This window comes from Bombina bombina, chromosome 1, assembly GCF_027579735.1.
Source record: "Bombina bombina isolate aBomBom1 chromosome 1, aBomBom1.pri, whole genome shotgun sequence".
Lineage (NCBI taxonomy): Eukaryota > Metazoa > Chordata > Amphibia > Anura > Bombinatoridae > Bombina > Bombina bombina.
Genome location: NC_069499.1, coordinates 1,335,973,525 through 1,335,983,508, shown reverse-complemented (window position 1 = coordinate 1,335,983,508; position 9,984 = coordinate 1,335,973,525).

The following is a 9,984-nucleotide window of genomic DNA, read 5'->3' as shown; positions in this document are numbered from 1 at the left end:
GGGCTTGTCTGCAGATAAATGGGAGGTATAATGGTTCGGAGTCTGTGGACTTCATTGGGAGAGGTTGTTGCTTTTGATTGTGGATTATTGCAAACAATTTCCACACCCTGATGTGCTAGTGGTACATGCGGGAGGTAATGACCTCGGATTTATGCCACAGAGGGAGTTAGTCAGGAAAATTAAGAGGGATTTTGGAAGGTTGTTGTAACTTTATTCTTTTTTTTTTTTTAAGTCGAATAATTACATGCTCTAATCCATTAGAACATGCCATTTTTTAATTATTATTTATGTTATGAAACATATCAAGAAAAACAAGGTTACATTATGTACATATCCCACATTCTGGTGTGATCATTAGACTAATGCAATAAAAGGTCAACACATAATAAAATATTCTTGAGCTTAGGCAGCAGAATGGGATACAATTTCAACAAGATATATCTTATGCATTACAATATAAATATAATAAACTGCAGTTTTGAACTTAAACACGACCAAGTGCTAGTAACCAACATATAAATATAAAAGAAAAGTCTACATTTTGCTATATCCCAGTCTAGTGAACGACCACTCTTTAACCATAAATGTTGAAAATATGAATATTTGGGAATAGGATTATCAGGGTTAGAAAGGTAAGGGATAGACTTTACCAGATATAAGCAACTAACGAAATATGAGGACTGGTAGTAGGTTATACACAGGATACCATTGGTATATTTCAGGTATCATCACTATTGCTCTCTCCTACTGAGCTATGAGAGTATGTGGTGCATTGTCTAAGGAGTTTATTCTATAACATAAAGGGTGATCTAGGAAACAAAACTGTAGCAATTTTTTGCTACCCTATTGTTTCATGTTCCAGAATCATATAGGCTGTAGAGCTATGTAAAGCACTTGAAAAACAATACATTTACCTGTAAACAAATATTATGGGTTACCTTATGGTATAACCAAATTAGCTGCTACTTAAGTAGCAAATGAAATAATAATTTGGGGATACAAATCGCGGGATACAGTTTCCCAAGTTTACAAAGTAAACTATAGTGAGGGAGGGAGTAGAACTAGTAGTAAAAGATTATATTCCCTGGCGGGATAAGGATATATATCTAGAATAAAATATAAAGACATAAGTGGTTATTCTCCAGGAAACATAGTATGTCAAGATAAGACCTAATGAAACCCTCACGGACTATAATAGAGTGACCGTCAGTTACTATCCTTCTAGTATCTTCCTTAAGTTAGTCTTGAAAAATAGGCATTATCTATTTTACTGTCTATAAATAAATTCCTCAAATCTCCTGTCAAAGGGGGCCCTGTCGCCTCGGCCGCTGGCTACTTGACTTCATCTAAATTTACAATTGTGAGGAAGTCACTAGAAAATTTAAATAGGAATAATTTATTTAATAAGAGTTAATTTATTTCGTTAGATTTAAATTATATTTAATTTAGGGGGGTGTTAGGGTTAAAGTTAGACTTAGCTTTAGGGGTTAATAAATTTATTAGAGTAGCGGTGAGCTCCTGTCGGCAGATTAGGGGTTAATACGTGTAGTTAGGTGGAGGCGACGTTGGGGGCGGCAGATTAGGGGTTAATAAATATAATATAGGGGTCGGCGATGTTAGGGCAGCAGATTAGGGGTACATAGGGATAATGTAGGTGGCGGGGGTGTACAAAGCAGCAGATTAGGGGTTAAAAATAATATGCAGGGGTCAGCGATAGCGGGGGCGTCAGATTAGGGGTTAATAAGTGTAAGGTTAGGGGTGTTTAGACTCTGGGTACATGTTAGAGTGTTAGGTGCAGACGTAGGAAGTGTTTCCCCATAGGAAACAATGGGGCTGCGTTAGGAGCTGAACGCGGCTTTTTTGCAGGTGTTAGGTTTTTTTTCAGCTCAAACAGCCCCATTGTTTTCTATGGGGGAATCGTGCACGAGCACGTTTTTTAATCTGGCCGCGTCCGTAAGCATCGCTGGTATCGAGAGTTGAAGTTGCGGTAAATATGCTATACGCTCCTTTTTTGGAGCCTAACGCAGCCATTCTGTGAACTCTAAATACCAGCGGTATTTAAAAGGTGCGGCCAGAAAAAAGCACGCGTAGCTAACGCACCCCTTTGGCCGCAAAACTCTAAATCTAGGCGTAAGAGAGACCCTGGAAAATATAGAATGATTCATCACTTATCATTCCCAAAAGGGAGTTTGATGATTGACGGAATTCCTGATGAGCTGGGGTCGGTTAAATATGCTTCTTTTGACCAGGCAATAGAACTCGTGAGGGTTGCAGGTCCATTGGCGCTAATGGCTAAGCTTGATATGGAAGTTGCCTTTCGGTTATTGCCAATTCATCCGTCTTCACATTATTTGTTGGGCTGTTATTTCGGTGGGGCTTAACTATGTGGACATGTGGACCTTTTTTTGTCCGTGGGTGCTCAATCTCTTGCTCCCTTTTGGAGTGTTAAGTCCGGTTTCACATCTCGGGCTTGATCTAGTAATGGATACTGCAGGTGGTCATGGTTTTGGTGCCTATTTTCAGGGACACTGGTGTGCGACTGCTTCGTGTGTGGAATGGGGTGAATGTGGTTTGGTGCAAAACCATTTTGTATTAGAGTTGTTCCCAATTATTGTGGCACTTTTTGTTTGGGAAAAAGAATTGGTCAATAGGTCAGTAGTTTTTTACACCGACAACATGGGGGTTGTCTCTGTGCTGAATTCCTTGTCAGCATCATCACCTCCAGTGCTGAAACTGTTGAGAGTCTTGGTACTGAAATGTTTGCGGATGAATGTGCTAGTTAAGGCTAAGCATATTCCTGGTGTGTTGCTGATGCCTTGTCTCGTTTCCAGTGGCAGTGTTTTCGGGAGCTGGCACCACAGGCAGTTGTAGAGGGGCAACAGTGTCCGAATTTTCTGTGGAAGCTTGGAACGGAGGACTGACAGGACTGGTAAAGTCTTCTTTGGTACTGAGTACCTGGACGCCATATACCAGGGTGTGGTCTAAATGGAAAGAGTGGTTGATTGTGGTTCCTCGTAATCTGGGGAGGATCTTATTCGCTCTTTGCTTGAATGGATGTGGCTCTGGAGGAGTGTGGGTTTGTCTGCATTTGCAATGGATAGGAATCTTGCTACTTTGGCTTTTAGGTTTAAACTGTTGGGTTACAAAGATGTCTTGTGTACGACAAGTATTGAAGGGGTTGAAAAGACATTGTAAGGGTTCTGATCAAAGAAAGCCTTTTACTCTTTCTTTGTTGGTCAGGCTATGGAACATCTTAGTTTCAGTTTGTTTGTCTTCTTTTGAGGTTAGTCTTTTTCGTATGGCTTTTGTATTGACGTTTTTTGGGGCTTTTCGTATATAAGAATTAGTAAGCAAGAATAAGAGTTTTCAAGGGGGTATAGCAGTGGAAGATGTGTCCGTGTCTGATGTGAGGGTTGATATATTTCTCCAAAGAAGTAAGACTGATCAGACAGGAAAAGGGAGAATGGTTTAGCTTTTTTTAAGCGGTAAGGAAGTTTGTCTATTTAAGTGTTTGAAACAATTTTTAATTTTTAGACCTACATTTGGAGGTTCTTTGCTGATTCATCAAGATGGTCTGCCTATGTCCCAGTTCCAGTTTAGGGCAGTGTTGAGCAAAGCTTTAGATAGATTGGGTTTGACTTCCTCCCAGTTTGGGTCACACTCTTTTCTAATTGGTGCGGCCACGGAGGCGCCAATTTTAAGTTTGAGTGAGAGAGTGGTTAAAAGTATTGGGAGGCGGGAGTCTCAGAAATATCGCCTATACATTCGTCCTGAGATAAGAGTTTAGAGGCGTTGTTATTTGTTTTGTTTTCTATCTTTTATATCAAAGGTTTAAGAAGGATATGTTTGGTTGGGCATTCCTTCGTTTATTGGGCCAGGAGAGCAGCAGCACAGAAAATGGATGACCTTCAGTTGGGCTTGTCTGCAGATAAATGGGAGGTATAATGGTTTGGAGTCTGTGGACTTCATTGGGAGAGATTGTTGCTTTTGATTGTGGATTATTGCAAACAATTTCCCCACCCTGATGTGCTAGTGGTACATGCGGGAGGTAATGACCTCGGGGTTATGCCACAGAGGGAGTTAATCAGGAAAATTAAGAGGGATTTTGGAAGGTTATTGTAACTTTATTCTTTTTTTTTTTTAAGTTGAATAATTACATGCTCTAATCCATTAGAACATGCCATTTTTTATTATTATTTATGTTATGAAACATATCAAGAAAAACAAGGTTACATTATGTACATATCCCACATTCTGGTGTGATCATTAGACGTCCAACTAATGCAATAAAAGGTCAACACATAATAAAATATTCTTGAGCTTAGGCAGCAGAATGGGATACAATTTCAACAAGATATATCTTATGCATTACAATATAAATATAATAAACTGCAGTTTTGAACTTAAACACGACCAAGTGCTAGTAACCAACATATAAATATAAAAGAAAAGTCTACATTTTGCTATATCCCAGTCTAGTGAACGACCACTCTTTAACCATAAATGTTGAAAATATGAATATTTGGGAATAGGATTATCAGGGTTAGAAAGGTAAGGGATAGACTTTACCAGATATAAGCAACTAACGAAATATGAGGACTGGTAGTAGGTTATACACAGGATACCATTGGTATATTTCAGGTATCATCACTATTGCTCTCTCCTACTGAGCTATGAGAGTATGTGGTGCATTGTCTAAGGAGTTTATTCTATAACATAAAGGGTGATCTAGGAAACAAAACTGTAGCAATTTTTTGCTACCCTATTGTTTCATGTTCCAGAATCATATAGGCTGTAGAGCTATGTAAAGCACTTGAAAAACAATACATTTACCTGTAAACAAATATTATGGGTTACCTTATGGTATAACCAAATTAGCTGCTACTTAAGTAGCAAATGAAATAATAATTTGGGGATACAAATCGCGGGATACAGTTTCCCAAGTTTACAAAGTAAACTATAGTGAGGGAGGGAGTAGAACTAGTAGTAAAAGATTATATTCCCTGGCGGGATAAGGATATATATCTAGAATAAAATATAAAGACATAAGTGGTTATTCTCCAGGAAACATAGTATGTCAAGATAAGACCTAATGAAACCCTCACGGACTATAATAGAGTGACCGTCAGTTACTATCCTTCTAGTATCTTCCTTAAGTTAGTCTTGAAAAATAGGCATTATCTATTTTACTGTCTATAAATAAATTCCTCAAATCTCCTGTCAAAGGGGGCCCTGTCGCCTCGGCCGCTGGCTACTTGACTTCATCTAAATTTACAATTGTGAGGAAGTCACTAGAAAATTTAAATAGGAATAATTTATTTAATAAGAGTTAATTTATTTCGTTAGATTTAAATTATATTTAATTTAGGGGGGTGTTAGGGTTAAAGTTAGACTTAGCTTTAGGGGTTAATAAATTTATTAGAGTAGCGGTGAGCTCCTGTCGGCAGATTAGGGGTTAATACGTGTAGTTAGGTGGAGGCGACGTTGGGGGCGGCAGATTAGGGGTTAATAAATATAATATAGGGGTCGGCGATGTTAGGGCAGCAGATTAGGGGTACATAGGGATAATGTAGGTGGCGGGGGTGTACAAAGCAGCAGATTAGGGGTTAAAAATAATATGCAGGGGTCAGCGATAGCGGGGGCGTCAGATTAGGGGTTAATAAGTGTAAGGTTAGGGGTGTTTAGACTCTGGGTACATGTTAGAGTGTTAGGTGCAGACGTAGGAAGTGTTTCCCCATAGGAAACAATGGGGCTGCGTTAGGAGCTGAACGCGGCTTTTTTGCAGGTGTTAGGTTTTTTTTCAGCTCAAACAGCCCCATTGTTTTCTATGGGGGAATCGTGCACGAGCACGTTTTTTAATCTGGCCGCGTCCGTAAGCATCGCTGGTATCGAGAGTTGAAGTTGCGGTAAATATGCTATACGCTCCTTTTTTGGAGCCTAACGCAGCCATTCTGTGAACTCTAAATACCAGCGGTATTTAAAAGGTGCGGCCAGAAAAAAGCACGCGTAGCTAACGCACCCCTTTGGCCGCAAAACTCTAAATCTAGGCGTAAGAGAGACCCTGGAAAATATAGAATGATTCATCACTTATCATTCCCAAAAGGGAGTTTGATGATTGACGGAATTCCTGATGAGCTGGGGTCGGTTAAATATGCTTCTTTTGACCAGGCAATAGAACTCGTGAGGGTTGCAGGTCCATTGGCGCTAATGGCTAAGCTTGATATGGAAGTTGCCTTTCGGTTATTGCCAATTCATCCGTCTTCACATTATTTGTTGGGCTGTTATTTCGGTGGGGCTTAACTATGTGGACATGTGGACCTTTTTTTGTCCGTGGGTGCTCAATCTCTTGCTCCCTTTTGGAGTGTTAAGTCCGGTTTCACATCTCGGGCTTGATCTAGTAATGGATACTGCAGGTGGTCATGGTTTTGGTGCCTATTTTCAGGGACACTGGTGTGCGACTGCTTCGTGTGTGGAATGGGGTGAATGTGGTTTGGTGCAAAACCATTTTGTATTAGAGTTGTTCCCAATTATTGTGGCACTTTTTGTTTGGGAAAAAGAATTGGTCAATAGGTCAGTAGTTTTTTACACCGACAACATGGGGGTTGTCTCTGTGCTGAATTCCTTGTCAGCATCATCACCTCCAGTGCTGAAACTGTTGAGAGTCTTGGTACTGAAATGTTTGCGGATGAATGTGCTAGTTAAGGCTAAGCATATTCCTGGTGTGTTGCTGATGCCTTGTCTCGTTTCCAGTGGCAGTGTTTTCGGGAGCTGGCACCACAGGCAGTTGTAGAGGGGCAACAGTGTCCGAATTTTCTGTGGAAGCTTGGAACGGAGGACTGACAGGACTGGTAAAGTCTTCTTTGGTACTGAGTACCTGGACGCCATATACCAGGGTGTGGTCTAAATGGAAAGAGTGGTTGATTGTGGTTCCTCGTAATCTGGGGAGGATCTTATTCGCTCTTTGCTTGAATGGATGTGGCTCTGGAGGAGTGTGGGTTTGTCTGCATTTGCAATGGATAGGAATCTTGCTACTTTGGCTTTTAGGTTTAAACTGTTGGGTTACAAAGATGTCTTGTGTACGACAAGTATTGAAGGGGTTGAAAAGACATTGTAAGGGTTCTGATCAAAGAAAGCCTTTTACTCTTTCTTTGTTGGTCAGGCTATGGAACATCTTAGTTTCAGTTTGTTTGTCTTCTTTTGAGGTTAGTCTTTTTCGTATGGCTTTTGTATTGACGTTTTTTGGGGCTTTTCGTATATAAGAATTAGTAAGCAAGAATAAGAGTTTTCAAGGGGGTATAGCAGTGGAAGATGTGTCCGTGTCTGATGTGAGGGTTGATATATTTCTCCAAAGAAGTAAGACTGATCAGACAGGAAAAGGGAGAATGGTTTAGCTTTTTTTAAGCGGTAAGGAAGTTTGTCTATTTAAGTGTTTGAAACAATTTTTAATTTTTAGACCTACATTTGGAGGTTCTTTGCTGATTCATCAAGATGGTCTGCCTATGTCCCAGTTCCAGTTTAGGGCAGTGTTGAGCAAAGCTTTAGATAGATTGGGTTTGACTTCCTCCCAGTTTGGGTCACACTCTTTTCTAATTGGTGCGGCCACGGAGGCGCCAATTTTAAGTTTGAGTGAGAGAGTGGTTAAAAGTATTGGGAGGCGGGAGTCTCAGAAATATCGCCTATACATTCGTCCTGAGATAAGAGTTTAGAGGCGTTGTTATTTGTTTTGTTTTCTATCTTTTATATCAAAGGTTTAAGAAGGATATGTTTGGTTGGGCATTCCTTCGTTTATTGGGCCAGGAGAGCAGCAGCACAGAAAATGGATGACCTTCAGTTGGGCTTGTCTGCAGATAAATGGGAGGTATAATGGTTTGGAGTCTGTGGACTTCATTGGGAGAGATTGTTGCTTTTGATTGTGGATTATTGCAAACAATTTCCCCACCCTGATGTGCTAGTGGTACATGCGGGAGGTAATGACCTCGGGGTTATGCCACAGAGGGAGTTAATCAGGAAAATTAAGAGGGATTTTGGAAGGTTATTGTAACTTTATTCTTTTTTTTTTTTAAGTTGAATAATTACATGCTCTAATCCATTAGAACATGCCATTTTTTATTATTATTTATGTTATGAAACATATCAAGAAAAACAAGGTTACATTATGTACATATCCCACATTCTGGTGTGATCATTAGACGTCCAACTAATGCAATAAAAGGTCAACACATAATAAAATATTCTTGAGCTTAGGCAGCAGAATGGGATACAATTTCAACAAGATATATCTTATGCATTACAATATAAATATAATAAACTGCAGTTTTGAACTTAAACACGACCAAGTGCTAGTAACCAACATATAAATGTAAAAGAAAAGTCTACATTTTGCTATATCCCAGTCTAGTGAACGACCACTCTTTAACCATAAATGTGAAAAATATGAATATTTGGGAATAGGATTATCAGGGTTAGAAAGGTAAGGGATAGACTTTACCAGATATAAGCAACTAACGAAATATGAGGACTGGTAGTAGGTTATACACAGGATACCATTGGTATATTTCAGGTATCATCACTATTGCTCTCTCCTACTGAGCTATGAGAGTATGTGGTGCATTGTCTAAGGAGTTTATTCTATAATATAAAGGGTGATCTAGGAAACAAAACTGTAGCAATTTTTCGCTACCCTATTGTTTAATGTTCCAGAATCATATAGGCTGTAGAGCTATGTAAAGCACTTGAAAAAAATACATTTACCTGTAAACAAATATTATGGGTTACCTTATGGTATAACCAAATTAGCTGCTACTTAAGTAGCAAATGAAATAATAATTTGGGGATACAAATCGCGGGATACAGTTTCCCAAGTTTACAAAGTAAACTATAGTGAGGGGGGGAGTAGAACTAGTAGTAAAAGATTATATTCCCTGGCGGGATAAGGATATATATCTAGAATAAAATATAAAGACATAAGTGGTTATTCTCCAGGAAACATAGTATGTCAAGATAAGACCTAATGAAACCCTCACAGACTATAATAGAGTGACCGTCAGTTACTATCCTTCTAGTATCTTCCTTAAGTTAGTCTTGAAAAATAGGCATTATCTATTTTACTGTCTATAAATAAATTCTTCAAATCTCCTGTCAAAGGGGGCCCTGTCGCCTCGGCCGCTGGCTACTTGACTTCATCTAAATTTACAATTGTGAGGAAGTCACTAGAAAATAGTGTGCCAAACATAGGACATGTAGGTATATGAGAATAGATACAGGAAATCATGAATTTGTCTACCAGTAACAGGTGTCTAATATTTCTTTGGTCAACATTAGGAGGGACTATTGGAGATCTATCTAAGCCAACTGTAGTGTTAATGCAGCAGAAGTGTTGTAATATGGACTTGTATATTAAAGGGTCATGATACCCAAATGTTGAAACACTTGAAAGTGATGCAGCATAGCTGTAAAAAGCTGACTAGAAAATATCAACTGAACATTTCAATGTAAAAAAGAAAGATATTTTACCTCAAAATGTGCTTTCTCAATGTAAACTCTATAAACTAACAACATAGTTCTACAGGATACAAAAAACACGGCAGCTCAAGTATGGGCAAAGGGATAACATAAACCGATAACTTGCTGTCTTATGAGATCTTGAGAGTTAGCAGGGCAATAGGCTTGTAATAGGCTTGTTAACCAATGCCTCTATATGAAGCTAGTGTCCTTGACAATCTATCTTTTAGCCTACTCCACATTTTAGTACCCTGTGTCTCTCAATTGCTACAAGCTTCTCTCCAGGACCCCGTAGGTTGATCACTGACAGTAATAGGGAAGGTATAGCCGCTTCGTCGTAGTAGGATTCTAAAGCTTTGGGTCCCCTGTAAGATATATTAATTCCTCTATAGGATTTGGGCCGACTCTGATGTTGTAGTCTAAATTTCGATATTTTCCCAAGTCCTCCATCATCTTAAGCATAGGCCACTATAGGCTTTGTTG